Here is a 26,209-nt window from a genome sequence, read left to right as displayed (position 1 = left end):
AAAATGACCAGGCAGAGAATTAGAGAAACTATACGGCTTAATCGAGAGAGAGAGAGAGAGAGAGAGAGAGAGAGAGAGAGGAAAATAAAGAAGAAGAAGATACAGAAGAGGTGTAAAAATAATAGATTAAAAAATGTCTGTCTAAACAAACCAACAACTAGAATAAAGCAGGGAGGAAATAGAAGAAGAAAAGGAAGAAAGAACAAAATATATATATGAAATAAGACTTGACCAAGAATCAAATCAAAAAACGCAAAATCACTGGACCAATATGACTGATGTCTGGAACTGGTGCCTGTGCTGGTCTGGAGGAGGGGCCGGCTGGTTGTTTTGGTAGACATGCGGTTACCAGGCATGTATTAAGACAGGCCCAGAGGGGCAGAGTTTGGTGTAAGCAGAGTCCCACCTCCACTATGGGCCCGCTGTCTTAACGTAAACCCTATCTTGTGGGTGATGGGGAGAAAAATGGTGCCGCCCTAGTCTCTCCTCCTGGGATCAAACCACTCAAACACAGCGTCCCAAACACTCAATGTCCCAAACCACTCTGCTCAGGTCATCCTAACAGTGCTGTACTGGTACAGGTGGGCCAGTTTGTCCTGCTCCACAGTCTCCTGTGCCCCCCAGGTGCTTGGCTGGAATGTCCTAAAGGATGTCCTAAAGGGTCCCGGCCTGGTTCCGAGGGAGCATCACTCTGCCCGCCGACAAAGGGTTTCTGGCTGGCTGGTGCCTGCAGGGCCTTTTATCCCTAGAGCACTGTATATCTTTGTCCCACAGCACTCAAGGGCGGGGACTCCTTTCTCCAATTGCCCCTCTGAGGGGCTACTGAGCCCGGGGCTGGCTCTCCCTTCCCAGGCCCGTGTATAGGGCAGCAGGCCGTGGTTCGGAGGAAGTCCCAAAAGCCTAGATCATGTTAGAAATGAATTCTTTGTTTTTTCTGTTCCCCAGTCCGTGGTTTTTCTCTTGTCCAAATAAAATCCTACACTTCGACAGCCTCTCTTACTTTTCCTTTTGCCTCCACAGAAGTCGGTCCCTCCCCACTGTGCCTAAACTCCCCATTTTATCTCTTCCATTTCACAGTCATGCACCTATGGCCTGCCGAGTTGTCCCCGTGGGCTCCTGGAGATATTTCTGTCACTCTAGTCTGGATTCCTGGAATTCCAAGTCTTCTGGCCTCAATACTGCTGTGTTTGAGGGACAGGAGAACTTGGGGTCCCCCTACTTCTCTGCCATGTGGACTCCTCCCATTGACATTTTGATAAGAATTGAATTAAATCTGTAGATAATTTGGGGTAGTTTGGACATTTTAATAATATTAAGTCTCCCAGTTTATGAACATAGGATGTCTTTCCATTTATTTGAGTCTTGTTTTTTTTCAACAATGGTTATAGTCTTTAGTGTATAAATCTTTCACTTCCTTGGTTACATTTATTCCTATTTTATTATTTTTTAATTGTTTTATTTATTTTTGAGAAAGAGAGAGAGAGAGAGAGAGAGAGAGAGAGAGAGAGAGAGAGAATGCGAGTGGGGGATGGGCAGAGAGAGAGAAGGGAACAGAGGATCTGAAGCAGTCTCTGTGATACCAGTGAGCCTCATGTGGGGCTTGAACTCACAAAACATGAGATCAGGACCTGAACCAAAGTTGGATACTCAACCACCAGAGCCAATATATAACCTTTTTCTATGGAATAGGGACAGGCAAAAGCTTATCTTGGGAGGTAATCACAAAAGGCCTTGGCTACAGGGAACAAGAGATCCAGGGGCTGGTGAAGCATTAGCTTCAAAGCCTCATTATTTTCCTTTTCAATCACCTTAACTTCTTCTGTTTCCCTCCTCTTCATCCTCCTTCCTTCTCTTCATTCTCCTTTCCTCCTTTCTCTTCCTCCTCCTCTGCCTCCTTTTCTCCTCCTACCCCACCCACTCAGTTCACTCCCTCTCCCTCTCCCTCTGCTGCCTTTGTTTCTCTTCATTTTTCACAGACACTGTGTATAGGAAATAGGTGAGGACTAGCTAAGACTTTTTCTTTTCCACATTTTTGTTATCTTTGTACTCTGGGTTCCCTACCTGTTCACATCTCTTCCTGATATAGATACTTGATACAGAGCAACCAGGTTGAGTTTTCAAAGACAGGATCACTGCTGCTGGCTTAAGAAAAGAAAGAAAAAAAAAAAAGAAAGAAAAATCTCTGGTCACTTGATCTTCTCTCAGGAAAACACCTAGATTATCTTGAAGGTTGGGACCCATGCTCTCACTGTCTACTGAGCAAGTAAGAGCCTGTTTGAGGTGCTATCTCTCTTTCCCCTCCCACTCCAGATCTAAAGAGATATAGAAGGAGACTGGCTGCACAGCCTCAGACATCTCTAAAGCAGACATGAAGGGGGTAGACATGTAGTCCACTTGCCAGGGTTGGCTTCCAATTCTCCAAATTCTCACCTTTATTTTAATTGTCTTGATGATACTGAACACTTCTTATTAGAGCAGAGATCAGAGTCTGAAGCTATTTCTCTCTTCTGACCACTCCAATGCTGACCACACTTACAGTTGTACTCTAGTGAGTCTCATGGCTAACATGGATTCAGTAGCAAGTGCTGAGGTAGGAAGACCAGCTTTACCCTCTCCAGCTGGGGACAAAGGAGAGCAGGGCACACCTGTGCTGTGAGATAGCCAAATGAGTCACAGTTGCTTCCTAGGTGTTAGCACCAGTCTATTCCCCAGTGTATGGGCAGCTTTGGCAGTGGTGTGTAAATTGAACATTTACTCATTCTTTTGTACTTTATTTTAGCTTTTGTTGTTGTCATTGTTGGAGAAGGGTTAAAAGAAAGTTTTGATTCATTGCAAGGTCTGCAGAGAGAATCCATGTAACACAGAAGGTTAGTTAAGTTGTTGGCCGTTAGAGGAGCCCAGGAGAGAGGGAAGACCTCTATGGGAGAAAGAGGCCTGGAAAGACGCCTTAACTACTTCTCCCTGACCACTTGTAGTTGTTTACTGCACAAGTCCATTTCTGTGCATTGCTTAGAGGATTTTTGTTTGATTTGATGTAGAGTTGTGGAAATACTTCTGATTGTGAAGCAGGTATCTAGGGGTAGGACCAGGGGGAGAAGAGGGAGTCCTCTTTATTTGGCTGTATGTTCCAGGAATTCCAAGAGGGAGACTTGGATGGAGTTTCATACAGTAATCATTTATCAGATATAGTCAGTCAGTGAGCTTGGCTACATTAGGTAGGCCAACTTGGATCCTTTACTACCACCCATGTGTTATATCTGTGAGGATATGCTTTCAAACCCTGGAGGACTGAACTAGATGTGAACTCTTGAAGCATGTGTTGTTTGAAATTGTTAGTATATGAAACACCTTTGTTCCTTGCTCTGTAGTGGCCTGTATTAATTAATAGTCCTGCTCAAAGCCATACCCTTTTTAGGACCAGCCTGAATGAGTGAGTTACTTATTATGCACAGAAACCTAGAGAAACTCAGGCAAGATGATTAGTGAGTTCTTATTTTCCATATAGTCCAAATTCCCAGTCAGTTAGTCTTCTTGAGACTCAAGCACAGTTATATTGGAGATTGTGCTGGATATAGAACAGCATGGATGATGAACTTGTTGTGACAATTTGATTTCTGATACCTGGGAAGTAAATTGTCCCATGATAAATAAGGATGACCTTTAGAATCTTATAGGGAGTTGATAATAATTACATCCTGGGAAAGGCCGAGAAAGGCTATCTCCCAACCCTTCTTAAAAAGTGATGACTGAATTAGAAGAAATCTCTAAGAGACTTCTGGGAAGTCATTAGATAACACACCAATCTCAAACATAAGAAAAGCACCTTCTGAACTTTGAAGCAGAAGTTGGGGTACTCCTGTAGAACAACTTTCTTAATGCTCTTGACCTTGTTTTCTTTTGTAACGTTTCCTTTTCTTTTATATCTTATTTTTTTCTCAACTCTCACCTTGCCAAAGGGATACTTGGAATCTCACAGACTGTTCTTTACAACAAAAATAGATACCCATATTTCCTAGGGCACAATGGTTAGGAGGGATGTAACCAGAGGTGTTTATCTTAATAAAAGTAGGTTCTGGCTAAGAGACTTTATTAGGGTAATAGCTCAGTTTCAGATCCAAATTCCAAACCACTTACAAATAAACATTTCCCCTTGGATATCAGAATGCATTCCTGTGTTACTTTCCTAGGACTGCCATAACAAAATACCACAAACTGGAAGGCCTAGGGCAACAGAAATTTATTCTCTCACAGTTCTGGAGGCCAGAAGTCTGAAATCAAGGTGTCTGCAGAGCTGGTTGCTTCTGGAAGCTCCGAGGGAGAATCTGTTCCATGCCCCTCTCTTCTAGTGTTTGGTGGTTGCCTGCATGCATAACTTGTAGAAAATCACTTCAATTTTTGACTTTATCATCAGTAGCTGTCTTTTCCCCTGTGTGTCTGCATATCTCCAAATCTCTCTCTATATTTAAGAATACCAGTCATTATATTTAGGGCCCACCTTAATCCAACATGACCTCATTTTGGCTTGATTACATCTACAAAGACCCTATTTCTAAATAAGTCCACATTCAGAGGTACGGGAGGTTAGGACTTCGGCATATATTTTCGGGGAACACAATTCAACCCACAACAATTTCAAAACCTAGCTCATGATCTTTTCTCTAAAACTATGTCCCAGACTTTCTATTCAGTTCAAGTCCTTTATTTATTTAACAAATACTGGATACCTGTTGGGATAATTGTCAATGATGTGAATATGACAGTAAAAATCAGCAAAGACCATGAAAGTAATTTGTGTATGTCTGAAAGCATTTTATATTTTGTCATTCCCTCTCCCCAAATCCAAACCCCATCATGTCTTGTTAACTTTATTTCCTGAATATTTTTCAGATCAATTCACTTCTTTTCAACTCCACTTTCATCTTCAGAGTTTACATTTTCACATTCTCTTTCCTGGGCCATTGTAATAGCCTAATGGCAAATCACATTTAATTTTACTCCTATCTAATAAGTTTCTACATTGCAGCTCAATTAACTACTTTTAGAATAAAGCCAAACTCCTGAATATGTCCAGTGAAGCTCTGGGTGTTTGTTTTCTGTCTGCTTGTCCAGGCTTGGCTCATACCATGCCTTACCCCTCACTTTCTTAGATCCAGCCACACTAGTCTTCTTTTAGTCTTTCAAATGTTAAAATATGTACAGATCACCTGGGAGTCTTGTTAAAATGCAGAATGAAGTAGATGAAATAGATCTGGGATAGGGCCTGAAATTTCTGCATTTCTAATCAGTTCCCAAGTGATATGGATACTGCTGGTCCAGGGCTGGGCTCTGAATCCAAAGGTTAGCCAGTCCCCAAGCCTCCTTTGCATATGCTGATATGATCATGCTGCCCCCCCATGGATATTTAAACCCTGGAAGGAGAATGGCTTCGTCTCTCCCGTGGTTGCTGCTTCTATTTCGGGTTGCTTCTGATGATGTTAACAACCTTTGTACACACTCTGTTTGTTTCTGCCTTGCAGCTATTCAGTTCAGATGGTGACCTGGGGTTAATAAACTCGTGTCTTTGCAAGCAACAGAGATTCTCTCTGATTGCTTCCAATAATAGGGGCTGATTGTGAGGATGTATGTGAAAATGAGGAAGATGGCGATTGCAGCTGGACAGGCAGTGCACTCAGACAGCTCCACGTCTGGGTGAAATGCAGCGCTCCAGGTGCCGTGTCCACAGTGCCAGTTGATTGCTTTTCAGTCAATGACCCTGCCACTAAGACAGCCCAGCTACTCTTCCTGTCTCTGTAGCAGTCAGACTCTTTTCATTTCTGATCTTGCCACCACGTGGTTACCTTTCATTACCAACCGCTTACTTACTCATTGTTTTCACTGCTTTTTGGTCGCTGTAGCACCACTGCATCCGGGTTCTTCGCTCTTATTCTCTCGTGTTGACAGCTCATATTCTCTATATACTGTGCATTCAAATTCAGAGAACATTTGATTGTTCTGCTTAGTTGCTATGATCTTCTGATTCTCATGCCACAACAAGCCTAAGCCTCTGACACGCCTATACCGGATCTTCTGTAAGTTGCAGTGGTGCCCTGAAGATGGCTTTCTTCCTGCTCGCCAAGAGCTTATTGCGAAATAGGGATTTGATGAGCCCAGTTGTTAAACAGTCAATAGTTTGAAAGCAGTCAAACTATTTCATGGATTTCAGCAAAGGCTGGAACTCAGAACTCTTTTTTCCCCACAGAGCCAGTTTTCCAGCACAATGAATGGAACAGAGAACAAGACTCACCCCCAGGAAGGACTCAGAGCCATATCCCTTGTGTGGTTGCCAGTCTGAGACTTCTCTGATTGGGACAGTGTAATTAACAAGTAATCCAAGGGGGCTGATTCAGTCTCCCCTGGTCACTCCCAAGGCTTCCTAAGTAAAGACAGACTTCTTTCACCATTGTCTCCACCTCAGTTGCTGTTATATTTTTGGTTGAGTTTCCCAGGAAACAAATTCTGAGATAGAGCTTCATATGCAAAGATTTAGTGGGGAGCACAGTTGAGTTCAATTTTTATGGAGAAGCAAAGGATGTAAGATTGCACATAAGGAAGGCTTGAACTGCAATGAAATCATCAAAAAAAAAAAAAAAAAGGAATCAGCCGATCCCATAAGGACCAGTAATTAGATGGGGGCTGCCCATTGGACAAGGTGGCTCTTTTCAGAGTAGTGTGAGAACATATTGAGAACCATCATTCCCAAGGGAATGAGTGCCTCAGTCTTAAAAGGTGATCTGAGCAGCTCACCCAGGGAGTAGATTGCTCTGTTATACAACAGTAATCACAGGACCATCAGGCATGTGGCATCCTCAGTTTCTGAGCAGGACAGTGGTCTTTCCTCCATAGCCGCTTCATCAATGCTACAATTAAATATTTCAAAAAGTATTAACAATTTAAGTATGTTATTCAAACTTCACTAGAGAATTAAAAAATCTAAGACCTCTTTCTGTTACCTGTCTAGACATGGATAAGGATGCAAATTTAGAGTTCAAGGCTTTTCTAGTAGATATGGAGAGTGCCTGGTCTTTCCATTTTCTTCTCCCTTTTCTTCTTTTACCCTTATATTACAGTCCTTTGTGGAGTCAACCTATAACCTTGTAGAAAGGAATATGAAGAGGTTGGCAAATAGAGGGTTAAGAGTGGTGGTTTGGGAGCTACTTTTTCTCCTTCAGAAGGGAGTGGACTCCTGGAACATATGCCATTTACCAGTTGGGGGATATGTTTCTTCACAAGGACAGAGAATTTCAAAAGTTTGACTTTGCTAAGAAGATGCTGTTATCTGGTCTCCTTCCACAGAGGAGAAACTGGCTTTTCACAGAAAAATTTCAATTGTTTTAATGAAATATGATTTTGAAATATTCCTAAACTGAATCCAACAATCCACAAAGAAAGCCTAACTGTTGCACACTGAGGCTTTGTCCCTATGAACCTTGCTATTGTAAATCTAATACGGTTAAGGGACCTCAAATACCTCAAAAAGCCTCGTGAGAATTCTTTGTAATTTGATTCATATTTTTGCATCCTTGCCCTTGTATGGTATGTGTTTGGGTTAATATAGAGGGGGATGATGAATAGACCAGGAAAAGAGTGCAGAGACATTAACTAAAAAGTGTTAACTAGTTCATAAGACTAACCCAATCACAGTCTCTTCTGTGCATTGTAATTATAGAACTGAAGAGTGATTCGATCTCAATCCCCTCTTTTATTCATGAGGAAAGGGAAGCTCAGAGATTTAAATAACTTGTCCAGGGGCGCCTGGGTGGCTCAGTCGGTTAAGCCTTCCACTTCGGCTCAGATCAGATCTCACGTTCGTGGGTTCAAGCCCTGCATCAGGCTCTGTGCTGACAGCTAGTTCAGAGCCTGGAGCCTGCTTCCGGTTCTGTGTCTCCTTCTCTCTCTGCCCCTCCCCCTCTCATGCTCTGTCTCTGTCTGTATCAAAAATAAATAAAACATTAAAAAAAATTAAAAAAAAATAAGTAACTTGTCAAATATCACATTGCCAGTTGTCGGCAAGATGAAATTTGAAAAACAGCTAGTATTTGTATTGTGACTATACCACGTCCTACTCTTATAAACTTATTCTTCCCCCAAATACTTGTCAGCCTCTACTTCTTGGTACACACCCTGCCAGGCACTGATAATCAAGAGCTGAATACGACAGAGGTGGTTTTCGCCTCATGAAACTGACTCAAGGCAATCTGATGAGACTGAATAAAAAATAGTACTCTGTGGTAGAGAATGGAGTTAATAGGATGGCAATCAAATTAAACTTTCCTTAGCATAGTCTTACTTACTGAACACTGTTAGAGCTAGAGCCAGCCAGGCTTTCTATAGGATAACATTCTAAGAGGAGAAAAGGTTGCTCTTCTTTCCTGTTTTTTAATAAAGAAGTTAGAGACTAAGTTCACAGGCTTTGTTTATGTTACTTTGCTGCCAGCTTTGCCCTTGTTCTCACAGAAACCTGGGAGCTGGCTAGTTCAATAAATCTCAGTTCTTCCTGCTAGAGTTGATAGCCTATAAAAGGCTTATTAGTCTGATTTTGTTATCAGAGAGAGTCATTTATTTACTCTGCTTCCCTTGGTTTAAACTCTTTATCAAGTGGGAATGATTTTTGATATGAGGCAAATAGAAAGATAGGTAAGTTGATATATGAACATGTGCAATTCTTGTATGTTGGAAATTGTATTTAGAAGGAAGTTCCAGAGGAATATCAGGCCAAGATATAGTTTGAACAACAACAATTGAATAAGAACCATTACTAAAGACAAGATCAGATGGGAATGTATTAGGATAAGCTCTATAGAATTGCCTATATTAAACTATTTTTAAGCTTATTTATTTTGAGAGAGAGAGAGAGAGTAAATGTACGCAAGCAGGGGAGGGGCAAGGAGAGAGAGACAGAGAGAGAGAGAGAGAGAGTATCCCAAACAGGCTCCATTCTGTCTGCACAGCTCAAATTCATGAACCATGAGATCATGACCTGAGCCAAAATCAAGCTGACTGAGCCACCCAGGCACCCCTGTATTAAACTATTTTTAACCTACAATAATGGCAGTGTTTTCTGATTCAACCATATTGTATTGCTTGTATTGAAATCAGTTTGATTTAATATTCATTTATTTATTTTTGAGCAAAGGTCCTATTAAGAGCTTTGGGCAATCTTACCTCTGTATGACTCAGCTTCCTTATCTGAAAAGTGAAGATTATAATAAGTTTTAAGTATGTATATATTTTAAAAAGTCAGTTTATCTAGCCTGGCATCCATTGGCTTACTATTTAGATTCTCCACCGCCAAGAACCCTAGATGCCACCCTCAGATGCTGGCTCATGCCTTTAGCTTGTTCCTAGGGTTACTTAGGCCACTCTTGTTCAACCTCTTAGTCACAGATTGAAGTTACTCAGTTTAAATCCACCTGCAGCTCAAATAATTGGCTCCAACACATTTATATTGCATTCTTATATTCGAGCTCTGCCATTCTGTCTTTATTTTTCATTTTATTGAGATATAATTGACAAACAGCACAGAGGAGTTTAAGATATACAGCATAATGATTTGACTTACGTATATCATGAAATGATTGCCACGGTAAGTTTAGTTTATATACACCATCTTATATACATTTAAAAAAAGAAAAAAAATGTTTCTTTCCTTGTGATGAGAACTTTTAGGATTTTTTTCTCTTAGTAATTTCCAAATATACTGCACAGCAATGTTAACTATAATCATCATGTTGTATATGACATTCCTAGAACTTAAATATTTTATAACTAGATGCATGGCATTTATTCAGTCCCCCTCCCTCTTGACCCTCTGCCTCTAGTAAAGGATATGATCTCCTTTTCTATAAGTTTGAGCTTTTGGTTTGTTTGTTTTTTCTTTTTAGATTCCACATAGAAGTGAAATTATACAGATTTTCCTCTCTGGGTTACTTACTTAGCATAATGGCCTCAAGGTCTATCCAATAGCAAGTCTCAGATGACAGAATTTTCTTCTTTTTAATGGCTAAATAGTACACATATATACATCTCACAAGTTCTTTACCCCTTCATCTGTCAGTGGACACGTTGGTGGATCCCATGTCTTGGCTACTTTAAATAATGCTGCAAGCTCTAACTTTTTAGATCAGTGGTTCACAGCCCACGATGCACAGTGGAACCACCTAGAGAGCTTTTAAAATGTAGTGATGCCTGAACTCATGATTCTGTTGGTTGTGGGGGTGTCAAGGCATTGGTATTTTTTCAGAAGCTCCTTAGATGATTCTAATATGCAGCCTGGAGCTGAGAACCAAAATACCCCAAAAAATTACTCTATGCTTACACACCTTTTTAAAATTTTATTTTAAGTAAGCTCTATACCCAATGTGGGGCTCAAACTCATGACCCCAAGATCAAGAGTCCTATACTCTACTGACTGAGCCAGCCCAGTGCCCCATGCTTACACATCTTGATTAGCGGTTCTCTTCTCCCTCCTGAGGCCACAGCATCCTGAGGACTCACCCCACATGATATTTATCCTTTTTTTCCTGGCTTTTGCATGTAGCCCTTTTCATCTCCTTCTCAATACTGCATCTGTAAATTACTAATGAGGAAGAGGTTTTATCCACAGGAAAAAGAGGGGCTCAGGACAAAGCTACTGGCACTTGATGCTGGAGGGGACTTGTGTATGGAGGGCTCAGGTCACTGCTGGTGGGATTCTCCCTGTTCCAATGGGAACCCCCACACACTTGGATGTGTCTTTAAGAAGTGTCCAGAGATATAGGAGATAAGCCTTTGAGGTCTCCTGAAACATGCCAAGTAGGGGGACTCTGAGATATATCACTCATCTCTCCTTTCTGCTTCACTTATCTGTTTTACTTGGTGCGATTTGCAGTTCTGGACACAAGCCCTTGGACCATTATTAATATCTGTGATGGACTACTTCCTTTCTCCTCATCTTCACAGCTGGAATTTTATCCATGAGTTAATTCTAAATTCTGCCCACTTCACAAAGCCTTTCCTGACCACCTCCTTCCAGTCTCCTGTATTATTTGGAAGTTCCATAACATAAGGCAGCAGCCTAAGTAGAAATAATTATGGATTAGGAATCAGGCCGGGCTCTAATTCTGCACAAACCAATAGTGTCTGAGCATCTATGCCCATAGTAAGTATCTGTTGACTGACTGACTGACTGAATGAATGAATGAATGAATGGTCTTGGGTGAAAAATTTTTCTGAGTCTCCATTTCTTTATCTGTGGAATAGAGGGTCTTTATAGAGTGGTGAGTTTTTTGTTTTGTTTTTTAAGAGTGGTCCTTGGAATGCCTATATCAGAATCCTTTGGGGTTTTTGTCTAGATGTTGAGTCCCCTCCTCCTTTCTGAATCAGAATTGCTGGAGGCCTGAGAACGTTTAACATTACATCCCAGGTGACTATTATGGTCAATAAAATTGGAACACCATTGAATTAGTTGTTATTCATTCAATGAAAGTGACATGATGGCAGTCCAAATGGAAAACCTTCGAAATCATAGAGATGGGAAATTCTTTTTGTGGAAGGCTGATGGAAGAGATCCCTTGGTTATAAAAGTGTTAAGTAGTGGAAAGAACTTGAAATACCCCAGGAACACTAGGATCATCAGCAGGTAGAAACACACTGGGACAGAGTGATAGTGGTATATTTGAATATCACTTATTCACATATCCTCCCTTTTGTAGGTGATAATAATGCATTAAATACCTTGCTCATTGGGCTAAAGCAGGTACTGGGGAAACAGGAGTGATTTTTGCCATATCAGCTCCATTTATAAAACTGCTGAGTTTTATAAATGAAGTAAGGGAGAATAAGATTTTCTTTATAAGATTTTTTTTCCAGTAGTTATCTTTGCTGTGATGTACCAAATTCATGTAGACATGGCTGTTATTATTACTCATGCTTGGCAGTGTTGGTTCCAGGACCAGGAACAAGAATCCCCAGGAGGTAACTGAGTCGAATTCCAAGATACTTGACTGTCTTCTTACAAAATCTTGACTCTGCATTGCCATTTCTTTTTCATCTGGAGTCTGTGGATTCTGTTTTCCATAGGAATGACTTCTGAGTTTTATAAATGAAAGGGAGAATAAGATTTTCTTTATAACATTTTTTTTCCAGTAGTTATCTTTGCTATGATGTACCAAATCCAAGCAGGGTCACATGTTATGTTACATGGGCTGAAAAATCTCCTAAAGATATAAAATCACCAGCTGTGATGACTTTATTCATGCCTAAATCAGCATTCGGCTTCAGACAAAATTTCTAGTCATCAAAGAAAGAGCAGACTTGCTGTGATTCTGATTAATTGTCAGAGACCTTCTTGTAAGAAAAGCTGGCTTTTATTTCTGACTGTATTACTGAATGCCTCTGTGATCTTAAGTATGTTAAAGAGCTTTAGGATATCTTGGTTTCACAGTCTGTAAAATGGAGATAAAAATACATTGCATACATCTTTCAGAAGCACCATGAGGATTAATGAGATAATGTTAGCAGGGGTATTAAAGTCACACAATTTCTTTTTTTTATTCGGACTTCTGATTCATTTCCTAATACTAAAAAAAGGGTCATGTATTAAGAAAAAAAAAGAAACTATGAAGGATTAAGATGATAGCGAGCTGTAATAGTAATTTCCCAAAAAGAATGAACAGATGACAAGGAGGATTATTAAGCCCCTATATATAAATCTTCCCTTTTACTTAAATTCCATGTTTTGTCCATACTTTAGAAAATAATTTTTTACAGTGCTAGGAATTTGACCCATACGCCAGCTGTCTGTTTAATTTTAAAACCACTAAAATGGACTAAAAGCTTACACTGTCAGTAATAACTTGCTTTACTGAGTAATGAGGGTGATATCCCTAAACAAATAATAAGCCCAGAGCCCAGCTCCCAGTTGAGTGTTGTTATCTTATCTCTGGACAACTTAGTCCCTGTTGGAGGAAATTCATGAACCGAACTTCATGGACTAAGGGTAAGAGAGGAGCCATCCATCATCAGCGGCCCATCCATCATGCTGTTGCCCCACATCGTGCAGGGAGTTTGCCTGCCATGAATTTCATCAGTGGCTCATAAGTCGAGCCTGATGATCAGACAGGGTCACCCTGAAACCCCATCTGGAGAGTCGGGCATCACGTGGCTGCCTGTCTCTTCTAGATTGATGGCTATCTCAGCATCTGTAGGTTTTAAAGATATGGAAAGCAGCTTAGAAAAAGCTGGAAGAGAGCTCTACAGGCCATAGGAATTGTGGGCTGAGTGGGAGAAGTGCAGCTGGAAGGGAAAAAGAGCAGAAAAAAACAGGAAATAAAACATGAGAGAAGAAAAATATATAAGCAAACTGGCAGAAGGAGACACCCGAATTATATGTAAAAGTGAGGGTAAAAGGAAACGAAAACAAACCCAGATGGAAGGAAGCCAGAAAGATCATCATTTCACATTTCACTGAGATGATAGGTTTGGAGGCGCATTCTCCACAGAATTTCCATGTCTGGTGTGCGCGTATCTACGGTCCCAGGAGCCTCTCATTTTCAGTGTTTTTGCACATATTCCCCCTTCAGTCCTTTCAATAATGCTAGGCCAGTATTAGCTCTGTTTTAAATGTGAGAAAAGGGAGGCAGGTTTGTTGTGAAGCAAATAAAGCTTAAGCTACAGGGCACTTTCCAAGGCTCTGGGAGCGGCCCTAACAATGTGATTATATTGTCATATATTTTTGTAAACTTTGCAGGAGGAACCATAGTCCATATTATTGTAGTCTTTTCCTTTCTGACTTTTCCATCATAATTCACCTCCTGTTAGGTGACCTCGGAGTATTTTTGGCTCCTGGTTGAGAGAAGCTGAGTTGAGGATGCATTTTTAGGATTTTTAGGTTATTTCCATGTATGGATAAGTTATTGCTAGCTGTTCTGGGGTAGGAGTAGCTTTCCAGACATATCCTATGGTGCCCTTCTCCTCCCACTCGTCTCCAGTCTGATAGCTCTTGGCTGTGTGCACACTAGAGAAGAAAGAAGGCTTGAAATGAAGCTAGTTTGGGGGGTGTTTTCCAGTCATCGCATGTGTAAGATTGTAAGCAGGCTGTGAAAAGACCTGGAGGAAACTTGAATGAGTATTAGTAAGTGAAAGAAGCCAATTTGAAAAGGCTTAGTACTGTATGATTCCAACTATATAACGTTCTGGAAAGAACAAAACAGGCCCAGTAAAAAGATCAGTGGTTGCCAATGGTTGTGTATGAGAGAGGAGTGATTAGCCAGACTTCACAGAGGATTTTTAGGGCAGTGAAAATACTCTATGACATTATAATGATAGATATATGGCATTATACATTTGTTCAAACCCATATAATGTATACCATCAAGACTGAACCCTAAAGTAAACTGTGGTCTTTGGGTGATTATAATATGTCAATGTAGATTCATCCTTGAAATGAAATGAAAAATGTAGCATTCTGGTGACTGATGTTGGTAATGGGAAAAGGCTCTGAATGGGGAAGGGGGGCGGGGAAGAGAAGTCTCTGTCTCAGTTTTGTTGTAATTTTAAATTGCTCTAAAAATGTGTTAACAAAATTGGAAACCCAGCAAAAATACAAAAATTGCAAAAAAAAAAAAAAGTAAGCACAGAGGATTCAATTGTTTCTGAAGCACAGTTAAAGTGGAGATTCCTTCTGGTCAAGAATATACATGATAATGTAGGTAATGTAGTCCTAGGCCACCATTTTTCTTCCTTTTTGCTGGGAATCCCACAAAATAGAATTTATTATAACTGCTGTGTTTGTAAGGCAAAACCAATACAAACAGCAAGTACAAGTAAGTGTGAGGTTGCCGTTAATTATTATTATTATTAAATGTTTATTTTTGCGAGAGAGAGAGAGCATGCTAAGTTATGTGTGAGTGGGAGAGGGCAGAGACAGAGGGGTGGAGAGAAACCCACACTGTCAGCGCAGAGCGACACAGGGCTAGAACCGACAAACCGTAAGACCATGATTTGAGCCCAAATCAAGAGTGGAATGCCAACTGAGCCACCCAGGTGCCCCTGAAGTTGCTTTTTAAAAATGGATGCCAGCTGTTAATAGGGGGGGAAAATCTAATTAATCATTATAGAAATTTTTTTTTCTTTTTGTCCCCTTTAAAAAATATTATAAAACAGGGGCATCTGGGTGTCTAGATTAAGCATCCAACTCTTGATTTCAGCTCAAATAATGATCTCACAGATCAAGCTGTGTGTTGCCAGCACCGGGCTCTGCGCTGAGCGTGGAGCCTGCTTGAGATTTTCTCTCTCTCTCTCTCTCTCTCTCTCCCTTTGCCCCTCTCTCCCTCCCTCTGTCTCTCTCTCTTTAAACAAAACATTTTTAAAAAATATTATAAAATTGTCATCATAGGAAAAGATGATCAAAGAGTATGCAGCCAAAATGTAGGGGGGAAAGTATTATAGCAGTGTGTGAGACATCATAAAAATATCTTACTATTCAGGATTTTGTGATATTTGTGGTATTTGCCAGCTTAAAAATTTTTAGTTATGATTTTATTTCTCACTATAAATAAGTACTTTCATCCTTAAATTTGGATTATAACTGTCTTTTTCTTAAAGTATGTTTCTAAATCACATATAATCTTTAGTTCCACAAAACCTAGATTTGATCCTGGAGTATAAAAGGTCAAATAGATAGTTCTTCTGAGGTCACATGGCACTGCTAAAATAGGCCATACAACACAGAACAGGGGATTTCTCTTCAGCCATCTGTCTATTTCTTGGTCCTTTTCTAGTTTTAAAACAAAAGTGAAAGACAGTTCTACCTTGAATGACATACACATGCATTTAAATTGATATCACCAAAAATATAAACATCAAAAGAATGTGACCCAGAAGGAAATGACTAATAAGTCAGTGATTTTATTAAGTGGTAAATTTAGTTATAAAAATATATATTAAAAGGTAAAGCAAAGTATTAACTGAATTTTTTAGTTGTTTTCCTTTTATATAGAGATGAATAGAGAGTACAGATGTGTACTCAGCAGGTAATCGGAATAGTGCCAAACTGGAAAAGAGGAAACCCTGATTAAAGACCCTCTTCTACTTCTCAGGAGCCTGGTTATCACAGCAGATTTTGTTACTGGTCCCCAATATTCCTTTCCACTTTCTTCTGTTTAGTAGCCGTTGTGCAGGGATAGCTAGCCCCCCAGCTAGATGACATTCCCAGGTCTTCCCGTAAGTTAGGTACAGTTGTATGACTAAGTGTTAGGCAATGGGCTGTAAGCTTGCAATTCTGTATAATGCTCTTATACAGTTCTTAAAATATTCAAGAAGAGGTTGTCTGCTTGTCCCGTTCATTTTTCTTCTTCCCCTGAGCTGGAATACAATATTAGTGAACCTATGTTCACCTGCTAAGGGCAAAACTCAAAAGGGCAACCACATAGAAACACCCTAGATCCTCAGACAATTTCATGCTAGTTCTAGACTGTGACATGAGAGAGAAATAAGTATTTAAGTGTTTTGTTTTGTTTTGTTTTGAAGAGGTATTAGCTAATGCTACAGTGGTAATGTATTGTAATACAAAATGTATCAAATCAGCATGTGCATCCTAAACTTATACCCTATATTTCAATTATATCTCCATTTTTAGAAAAGAGTTTTTGAGCCACTGTATTTTTGAAGTCTTGCAAAAATAGCTTGTAAGAATGGTTTGCATCATAACCAACCAACCAACTATGAGCAAGTTACCACCTCTCAAAGTTTCCATTTCCTCAAGTGTAAAGTGGTGGCCATGATACCAATTCTGGCCATGCATGCAGTTGCTCTGAGTATTAAATTAAGTAATGTAAATCATAGATGAATACAACACATTGTATAATGTAAAATATTATTTGTGTTTGGGTATTACTGCTATTGGGGGAGAAGATGAAATGAAAGTTTTATTTATTTATTTATTTTTTAATGTTTATTCACTTATGAGAGAGAGAGGGAGGGTGAAAGAGAGAGCAGTTGGGGGGAGGGGCAGAAAGAGAAAGAGACACAGAGTCCAAAGCAGGCTTCAGGCTCTGAGATGTCAGCACAGAGCCTGATGTGGGGTTTGAACCCACAAACCATTAGATCATAGCCAAAGCTGGACCCTTAACCGACTAAGCCACCCAGGTGCCACTGAATGTTTTATTTTTTATTTCCTTAATGAAATTTTTGTTTTGGAATAAGCTTGGATTAAGAAAGTAAGTGAAGAACTTTAGTATACCTTTAGCGAGTACCCCCACTGTTAACATTTTACATTCCCATGGCACATTTTTCGCAACTAAAAAAAAATCAGCATTGATATATTACTGTAAATTCAGACTTTATTTGGATTTCACTAGTTTTCCCACTAAAGACCTTCTTAAACCTTTCTTCCAGAATCCTGTTTATGAGACAACATTGCATTAATTGCCATATTTCTTGGTCTCTCTGGTCTGGATATTTTCAGTTTTTTCTTATTTTTCATGACCTTGACAGTTCTCTCCCAAACCCACCCCCTCCTTTTTAAAAAAATTTATAACCAAAACAGTTTTAAGTGATTCTGACTGGGTATTCTGTGGAAGGTTCCTCTATTTGGGTTTTTTTTTTTCATGATTTAACAGTGGTGATGGTTTGGGGGATTTTCTTTTTAATGGAAAAGGTAATGTAGGATAGAAAGGGAAAAGGGGGTAAACAAAGAGCAAGAGAGAGCACACAAGCGAGAATCATCCCTCTATTTCAATTTGATTGCTTAATTAGCTCTAACTACTGTCCTAGTTAACATGCCCCTGTGGCAGAATAGAATTTTGTACATTAGCCTTATAAGGTATCTTTGGAAATGGCAAGAAGGTATCAGCCTCCTTCTCTCTCCTTATACCCCTGAGTAGGTCTAGGCTATCCATTTACTGTCCCTTCCATTCATTCTGAGAAAGTATCTAAAAAACACTAGGTTATGTATTAGTCTGGAACTTGATGGCAGACAGGTGTCCGGTAGTATGAGCATCTTGTCTTGTGAAACAGAAAACAGTCTATTTCTTTTTCTTTCTTCTTTTTTGGAAAAATTGTTCACTGACAGCTTCAAAACCATAGTGAACTGATTGGCAAACCCTTAGCATATTGAGAAACTTTTTTTTTTTTTAAAGAGAGGGGAGGGAAAGATGGAGGTAGAAAAGGAAAGAGGAATATTCCAAAGGCAAATATCAATTTTAGGTAAGTAAAAAGATAAGAGTTGGTGAATTTAAGATCTTGAAGAAAAGTTTCAATAAACAGGAGCCTAAAATCTTTCCTTGGATGCTGAACTATAGTTTGACTCCCCAACATAATAAAGGGAAAGCAATATTTTGTTTGGGACAGGAATTAACTTACATATTTTACTTTGTATTTACTTTTCAAGTTGATCAAGTCCTGGGCAAGAACCTGTTAGGCAATTTTTTAAAAAAATATTTTAAGTAAAGATACCCATCTTGAATGGCATTAGAATTACAGAAAATATTTGCTATGCCATTTCTTCTCTGGCTATATAAAGCCTTGAGTGTACAAAATTCCCATCAACATGCACACACCTATACTTAAAAAAAGATCTAAATAGAGAAAACTGTGACTAGGAAGTGTCTAATTTTGATTAAATTCCAGAGTGCATTCTTTGGAGAGATCTTTTGATTAAGTGATCAAATCCAATCCATGGGTAGCTCTGCATTGTTATCTTTCATTTAAGATCCATCCCTGGAAATCTTGCCTGGGCTTAAAAGGCAACACCTCAGAGACTACTTGGCATATATGATCTTAGTCAGCATCCAATTTTCTCTGTCTATACCTGCTTTCCCTCTGACCACTAATCTCCTGTTGAGCACGATTTCCCTATATCCCCACTTCTTCCCCTACCTCACTCCCTTTTCCTTCACACTCACAACCCAGTTTTCATGTCCTGCTGAGTCTGTGCATCTCAATTCCATCCATGTCTTTTTTTTCTACTATCGGGGTCTAACACTACCACATTCCTGGGGTGACATTCTACTACCATTTTTCTTTTTTTTAAGTGCATGTATGTATGTATATATGTATGTAATTTCCACATGCAGCATGGGGCTTGAACTCATAGCCCTGAGATCAAAAGCCATATGCTCTTCGGACTGAGCCAGCCAGGCACCCCTGTCCTACCACTCTTCTTCTGGCCTAATGCACAGTCTCCTGTGCAGTTGCAGTCATATTTCTAAGATATAATTCTCTTTGTATCGGTTCCACATGTGGCTTTTAAGTAGCTTCATCCCCTGACCCCATAAGGAAAAAAAAATCAAAATTCCTGAAAAATACTGATAATAGATCTAGTCTTGCCAAATCTGGTTTACCCATATTTTCCCAGACAAATGCTTGGCATTTCTACCTCGTTGTTCTATTCACCATCTCTCTCCTGCTCCTCCCTTACCTTGCTCATTTCTCTCCCCACCATTGACCCCTTGGCCGTTTATTTCTGTTCTGAAAAGATGCCCTACTTTTTCCCTGTCTTCCCAAGACCTTCACTCTCCTCTTCAGGATTCCATGCCCCCATCATCCCCCAGGAGAATCTCCCTGACCCTTCTCTTCTGCTAGTTTAGGTTGGGTTTCTCAACTCTGCAACCAAAGCATCCTCATCTTCTTCCCTAATGAGCCATCCTCTTTTGTAATTGTGGGCTTGTTAAATATTTTGTAAATAAATAAATTTCTTAACTATTTCAAAGAAATACATACATCCTAAACCCATCATGGACCACATTAGAGAGGAGTAGAAGATTCATCAAATTTGTAAAATATGACAAATAAATGGTAACAGGTTCTAATACCTACCCCTTCTTCTCAGTGCAAAAGTTTTATTATACAGTTATTATTGAGAACTGTTTTGCATTGCACTCTAAGCCTGTGGGAAAATTTCTCCTTAATTAGTATGCTCTGAATTTAATTTTCTCTACCCTCCTTTTATACCCTAAGTGAGAGCCCACTTAAGAGCTCTAAGTAGGAGGAACTGGGTAGTGTAGTGACCATGTTATAGTTCTAATGGAGAGAGTTAAGCATGCCTGGGATGACTCAGAGAAAGTACTGGCTATATCTGAGTACCACCATGGTTTTGTTACATGCCTGCATATACATAGTTATATTCTTAAACTGATGACCAAATATAGTTATTACATCCTATAAAAACTGTTGGATGCTTCTAGAGGATGAAACATATCAAATATATCATGAAACAAAAAGTATAAAATATAATTATGGATGGTAGTTAATAATTCCAAAAAGATTCATAATCACTGATCTATTCTCTTCTAAACCCTTTTGTGTTTAAGCTCCTAATGTATCTCTACATAACATATTCCCCCATCCTCTACTTGATATTAAATATGTTTGATAAATGCTTTGAAAACACATGTATTTTTTTCTTGATTATTTCTAGAACAGTTTTCCGTTTTTAGTTATTAAAACACAGCTTTAAATTTAATTCTGGAAAATTTGCTTTTGTAGCAAGACATCTAGATGTGTTCTGTGGAAGCTACTGAACACAACTCACAAATTTCTGTCATCTATATCTATTCACAGTGAGAGAAAAAGTGCATTTAGATCTATTTATAGTGTTATGTCACTAGAGATTCTGTATTTTATTCCAATTGAACATAGTAGATTGTGGAAAAACAGACACGAATGTCTTGGTATTTGCATTATGACTATGATTGACTTGCTGTGGCATTCCATCCTCCTAATGAATATAAAATTATTGCTAGAATGTCCTCATTCAGCAGAAATACATAAACAATGAAGGAAAGGTAATTTAATTTTAACGTATATTTGACTGAATGGTTACTAGTTTGGGGTAGCAGCCACAGAAAGCCAGGCAAACTCCCATGGTGCCAGGCAGTGTCTGGCAATAACAAGTGATTTACAGTTTTCTTCTTAGAAAAGTCCCCGGATATTTCATAAAAAGTACTTAAGGTCAAATAAAACATATACTCTCTTGCTTATGAACAAGCATTCTATAAACATCCTTTACGTGCTCTTTCTGGTGTGTGGCTGCCGTGGAGTTGCCTTCTTTCCCTGTTGGCAGAGACTTGCTTCTTCCAGCTGACAAAATCTTGTGGTCACTCAGACCCCTCCCTGCACGCGCCTGCCACCTCTGCCCTCCCATCCCCACTGCCAGTACTAACCCATCTTGTCACTCCTCTCTTCTTGATGCCAGGGCAGAGTTGAGTTTCACAACTCTAGAAATATGATGTACTTGGCACAGTCTCAACTGGAACTCTAAATGCGTTTCCCTTCAGAATTACACAGTAGAATTCCTCCATAATGGAGTGAATAGGTTTTCCCCGTGCCTTGGAACCGGCTCATCACATAATAATGGTTGCATAGAAAGTATGGTGAACAACTGACTTGGGGAAAGTTGTAATTGCCTGGGCTTCTGGCACTATTCATATTCCTATACTCTTTATATTCACTTAGTATCAAAATGAATGGTGATTTTAAGAAATATAGCACTTTTGAAACAATCAAAATAGACTACTGTTATAGGCGTGGTGTAGCCATCAAGTCAAAGGTGAATGGCAAAGCTCAGAGGACTAACCTCTGAGTGTGGTCTTTAACCCATATTTACAAATTGTAATTCTAGAATTTCACCAAAAAATAACCGTGAAATCTGTGAAATCAAGGTAACTGGGAATAATTTTAAGTTTGACTTTTGCTTTTTAACCACTACTGCTCCTAAAACTTAATGTATATTTAGAAAGCAGATTTAGCTCCTTCTCTGGGAAGACACAAAAAGGTGGATGACACTGGTGGGGACTGGGAATGGGAGGCTAAAGTGGCCCCCTTGGGGGGCTTCAGCAGTGGCATCTGGGGCCAGAACCCGGGCTGGGGCCACGGAGCTAGTGGAGGCAAGGCTGAGGGCAAGGAGTGCATCTCAGTCACCAAACTGGGCTGCCTGGTCAAGGACATGAAGATCAAGTCCCTGGAGGAGATCTATCCCCATCAAGGAATCCAAGGTCATTGATTTTTTTTTTCCTGGGGCATCCCTCAAGGATGAGATTTTGAAGATTATGCTTGTGCTAAAGCAGACCCGTGCTAGCCAGTGGACCAGGTTCAAGGTATTTGTTGCCATCGGGGATTACAATGGACACGTCACTCTGGGTGTTAAGTGCTCCAAGGAGATACCTGCTGCTGTCCCTGGGGCCATCGTCCTGGCTAGGCTTTCCATCGTCCTGGTTAGGGGAAGCTAGTGGGCAAGCCCCACACAGACCCATGCAAGGTGACCAGCCACTGTGGCTCTACGCTGGTGCACCTCATCCCTGTCCCCAGAGCACTGGCATTGTGTCAGCCCCTGTACCCAAGAAGTTACTGATGATGGCTGGTATTGATGACTGCCACACTTCAGCTAGAGGCTACATTGCCACCCTGGGCAATTTCGCCAAGGCCACTTTTGATGCCATTTCCAAGACCTCCAGCTATCTCACCCCTGACTTTTGGAGAGAGACTGTGTTCACCAGCTCTCCTTATCTGGAATTCACTGGCCATCTTGTAAAGACCCATACCAGAGACTTTGTGCAGAGAATTCAGGCTTCAGCTGTGGCCACCATAGAATTTTGTACAAGAAAAATAAAGTGAACTCAGCTTGGGGAAAAAACCCTAGCAGATTTAGAAGTATATGGTGTTTTATTAGGTTATTTATAAAGATATTTTATTTTATTAACTTTTTTTAAAAAACTTAATTCCAATTAGTTAATATAGAGTGCTAATGTTAGTTTCAGGTATACAATAATTGTAAGTTATTTATGTTTTTAGAAATTCTTCCAAAAGGAAATGTTGTCAGTTGAGCCATAGTCACTGTTGTCCTTTGGGGGTTAGTGAGAAATAAATGGGTGACAAAGAAAAGAAGTGGTTGTATTAGTGAAACTGAATGTACAGGTTAGAAAAGTCCTATGGCTTCAGGAATGGGGATGGATTTTATTAATTAAAATTAAAAGCTTGGAGTGGAAACCACATGGGAAATAAATCTTTAGAGTAAAGAGAGAGCAGCTTTTCAGACAGAAATTAAGTGATTAAGTGGCCCCAAATGGTCTATCACATAATTATATAATCATATGGATTTTTTTTTGATGAAAGAAAGACAGATAATTTGAAGACTATAAATAAGGAAGCAGAGTGGGACAAGTAAGCCAGATATAGGAAGGTCTTTTCTTCTTCAGCCAAAATCTTGATTCGTTACCCTTTTTAATGGATGGTGGAAATTAAGTTTTCTCTAAAGATGAGGTCTCTAGCATATGAGTTACATCTTTTACTATTCTATTTTTGCACTCTAAATTTTTTGTCTTTCTAAAAGTAGCTTTATAGAAATATACTTTGGAAAGTATCAGGGGAATTGTGAGTAACAAGCTGAGAAGAACCAGGACAAACTGTGAACTTGAGGAGCTGAGTGCAGAAAGGAGATTGCATCTTAGTGTAGAAACATCTGTTCATGCAGGAGAAAAAGTGGGAAAGGGCATTCGGCTTACAGAAAGGAAAATCAAAGTCAAAATGTCTTGCTAAACTAGTGTTAAAAAAAAGAGGCAACAGGGGTGCCTGAGTGGCTCAACCGGTTAAGGTTCTGACTCTGTCTCAGCAAAGGTCATGATCTCATGGTTTGGGAGGTCAAGTCCTATATGAGGCTCTGAGCTGACTGTATGAAGCCTGCTTGGGATTCTCTCTCCCTCCCTCTCTGTCTCTCTTTTTCTCTCTCTCTCAAAATAAATAAACTTAAAAAACATAGAGACAAAAGGCCCGCAATGAAGTCACTTGTATTAAGTCTCACATCTGCAAACCAAGACTTACTACTTAACCTAATTGCAGTTTCTGTAATTTTCTCTGGCCAGCACTAGTGAGGTAATCTGCCTGCTACACACCTGCCTTCCTCCAAAGGGAGGTAACCTTGCCTGGAACTTGTCTTTGTCACACCTGGGTCTTTAGGACTAGAGCATGGAGCTGAGTTGTGGCTTCATGTATAGGACTCTTTAAAAGTCTTCCATAGTGACCTGAGGGGAGCAGAAACAGATTTGAATACATTAAAACAGGTTCTAGGTATAGTGAATTGTAGAGTATCAAAGTATTAGTTGAATGCTGAATTCAGCTTACAGGCTTTTTTTTCCTTTGGCTTAATCAGCTCAGATTTTTAAAAAGCAATGAATTTTGATTCCCTGGAAGGGAGATGCACCCTTCAGTTTGTCTTGATTATTCTATGACACAATTATTTTACCAGACTCCTCCCTGAAGCTGTTTGAGTTTGACCCTTTGTCACTCCCTGGGAAACAAAGAAGCACAGTCAGCCGAGTGAGCTGATGTTAGTGAGCTGATATGATAAACAAAATTTCACAAAGTTCAACTGGGATGTTTCCAAACTCACATCACTCACTCAAAGCTAGGAGCAGATGGCTACATCCTCTTATTCAATTAGTCTTGAATACCCGCTTGCCTATCAATAGAAGCCTAGAACCTCTTTTGTTAAGGACCCACCCAGTTGATTGAAAGACTGTGGCCAGGTTGGTCATATTTGTAAACACCAGGATTTGCAAACAGCATCTAAAACTGATTGTACAGTTGGTTGACACAGTTTTCTTGGTGGTACTCATAGGCTTGTTAGTGCTTGTTAACTGCTGAGGCCAATTTCGCCAACTGCGTGCTATGCTCAAGCACTTCATCCTCCTCCAACAAACTTCCGGTGCTTCACCCCAGGTTTTCAGCCAGACTGACCCTCCTTTCCTGGTAACAGTCTCCAGGGGCCTCCCTGGTTCACCCAGTCAGTTTTCCCACTTTCAGGGCTCTGTGAGCAGAGTTGGACAATAAATACCTTCTCTCCCACAAAACTCTGGTTTTTTTTTTTAAGTTTATTTATTTATTTTGAGAAAGACAGACATTGTGAGTAGGGGAGGGACAAAGAGAGAGGGAGACAAGAGAGGCCTGAGCAGACTTTGCATTGTCAGCACAGAGCCTGACATAGGGTTCAAACTCATGAAACCATGAGATTATGACCTGAGTTGACCAAGAGTCAGATGCTCAACTGACTGAGTCACTCAGGTACCCTGACTCTGGATTCTTTATGTAAAAAGATTCATTTTTTCCTTAAGTGACAGCTTTGCTACTTGCTTTTTCCTCAAACAGTAAAATCTTGTTTGAAAAACTACTTTTTTACTCTGTGGAGTTCTTCACTCACCTTTTGTGGGTCTGTTGCCCTTGAGGTGATTTGCTAACTAAGGAAGACCAATGCTTCCTAAAACAGAGATAAGTTCCTTCTTTGCAACTTTCTCTAATTTATTTTCAAACAACATCAACCTTCTTGTCCCAGGCATAGGCACCCTGTGGATTCACATTTTTCATATAAACCTTTGTATTGACTCAGAAAACAAAAACTCAGGTATAAAAATATTAATGTGGAAAGATGATCAGATTTAGTAATCTGAACAAATTCAGTGAAATACTTACCTGAGTTACAAATTATGTGAGTGAGGCTGTAGAAGTTCAGTTCTTAGAAGGCTCCCTTTTACCAAATACAATAAATAGGTCAAATGTCATAACTTTGTAGATGTTGAGGGCTTTCCAACAGGGTCTCATATATGTTCCCTTCTATTTTATACATAATTTTTAAATCTCAAAGAAATTATTCTGGGAACACTATAAATGGGAGCAATCAAATCCTAGCCAATTAATTTTTTTCTTTTTAAAATAAGTTTTACCAATGTGATTCCGTCTGGCTGAATTGAGAAAGTACTTTATTATATTTGGTAAAAGAGCAGCCTTTTACTAAGTTATAAATATGTTAAGTAAATGGAAATATCATATAAATTATATGCCTGTTCCCTTCCTGATACACGGCAAGTCTGAGCTTCCAACAACAAACAGCCTTTAGATTGTAGGGCTTCTACTACTGGTCATCAAAATAATTAGGTATAGGAATGTTCTAAAAAAATACAGACACTTATGATTTTAATTTACTTTTTTCTTTGCTTTGACTCAAAGCAGACTTAATTATGGCTAATTTGCCTGTGCTTAATAGAGATCCTGTTTAAAATTTTGTTAATTTTTTTACGTTCATTTATTTATTTTGAGAGAGAAACAGTGAGTGAAGGAGGAGCAGAGTGAAAGGGAGAAGTTTGTTTTTCCTTTATCAGTTAACCAACACAGATGGGCACTTCAATTGCCAGGTAAATTTAGGATG

General features: G+C 39.6%; 1 long non-coding RNA gene and 1 pseudogene across 2 annotated transcripts; one reads left to right on the top strand and one right to left on the bottom strand.

Moving 5' to 3' along the window:
- Positions 1 to 6,407: 6,407 nt before the first annotated feature.
- Positions 6,408 to 10,959, bottom strand: LOC115291606. Of its 2 annotated transcripts, none has more exons than XR_003908569.1 (3): positions 10,476 to 10,959; positions 9,202 to 9,225; positions 6,408 to 6,896 (listed from the first exon to the last, which is right to left on the bottom strand). It is a non-coding gene; the product is annotated as an uncharacterized LOC115291606 (long non-coding RNA). The 2 variants fall into 2 exon arrangements; XR_003908570.1 differs by lacking the exon at positions 10,476 to 10,959 and adding an exon at positions 9,971 to 10,017.
- Positions 10,960 to 21,478: 10,519 nt separating this feature from the next.
- Positions 21,479 to 22,629, top strand: LOC115291097 (annotated as a pseudogene).
- Positions 22,630 to 26,209: the final 3,580 nt, after the last annotated feature.

The sequence above is a fragment of the Suricata suricatta genome, chromosome 5 (assembly GCF_006229205.1).
Source record: "Suricata suricatta isolate VVHF042 chromosome 5, meerkat_22Aug2017_6uvM2_HiC, whole genome shotgun sequence".
Classification (NCBI taxonomy): domain Eukaryota; kingdom Metazoa; phylum Chordata; class Mammalia; order Carnivora; family Herpestidae; genus Suricata; species Suricata suricatta.
The sequence above is the reverse complement of the archived record's forward strand: the minus strand, read 5'-3'. Positions and strand labels throughout refer to the sequence as shown.